This window comes from Pistacia vera, unplaced genomic scaffold, assembly GCF_008641045.1.
Source record: "Pistacia vera cultivar Batoury unplaced genomic scaffold, PisVer_v2 Contig848, whole genome shotgun sequence".
NCBI classification, from domain to species: Eukaryota; Viridiplantae; Streptophyta; class Magnoliopsida; order Sapindales; family Anacardiaceae; genus Pistacia; species Pistacia vera.
Genome location: NW_022196721.1, coordinates 303,713 through 304,932, shown reverse-complemented (window position 1 = coordinate 304,932; position 1,220 = coordinate 303,713).

Below are 1,220 nucleotides of genomic sequence, written 5' to 3'. Positions count from 1 at the left end.
AAACAATAATTTATTCAATAAAAACCCTAGCCACCCTATCTCTTTCTTTATTCAAGAAGAAAAATTTTCTTGTTCTTCTTTCTTGATTCTTGAAGCCCTTGATTGTTCTAGCAAAATAATCAAGGGTTTTGCGGATTATCTTATGTGGACTTCTGTGAGGGCGATCCTACTTTAGATCGATTGGTGAAAAATCATGTAAACAGTAGATGGTGATAGTATCCGTAAACAGTATATGAACAGTGTTCCTGTCCGAAATAAGAGATAATTGAAGGAGCCTCCAAACGTACGTAAGTATTCTAATCTTTGAATGGATTTTACTTATATAGATTTTTTATAAACATGTAAACGGGATAATCTATACGGATCTTGGCAAAGAAAGGTAATTGAATGATTACTGATTGAATTTTGTTTTTCCACTACCTATGGTAGATCAATTGCTTACATGTAGGACCCGACACACTATGAACAAGTTCAAGAGGTTTAGTAGCTCTAGAAGAGGAAACAAGAAATGATTCTTTTGCAATTTGCCAAGTTTACATGCATACAAAATGGAACTGCTGAAGCAAATTTAGTTTATGAACTTGTGACATAATTTAGAGAAAACTTCATATTATCGGTGTTATGAGTGACTTGATGTGCTGAGTGAAGACAATCTGACATGAGACGTGACACAAAAACAATTATCTTCATGAGAATGAGGTTTAATGTCATGTGAATTAACAAGAAATCATGCTTGTTAAGAGAAGAATCAGTAACATTGATATAAGGAGAAGTAATATCATCAATGTCAGAGTAGATGCCTAGAGCCAATCAATTATGTAGAATTGACTCTTTGAATAATGTTCATTAATCAATAATAAAAGGCATTTTATTCTATACGTGTAAATCATTATTATTGCAATATATATTGATATATGTCCTTAGAATGGTAGAACCGTGACGAGGGTATCAAGTGTTTCAAATCTTGATAGTGAGAACCCTATGAGCACATATGGTGGCCATTCTAGAAACGTCCGTAGCCCAGTATTATTCTGAAGTAAGGGACACAGATAATACAGTAAAGCTATCAGTATGTTGAACGACCCTGTCGAAAGGTAGTGACTGATTCACTTGTCAAGGTGTTTGGTGATAACCTGGTGCAACACATGGGTGCTTGCTAATAGGCGATTACACCGCAGCAAGTTCACTGGACTGACCCACCAGAGGATTCCATATGGATG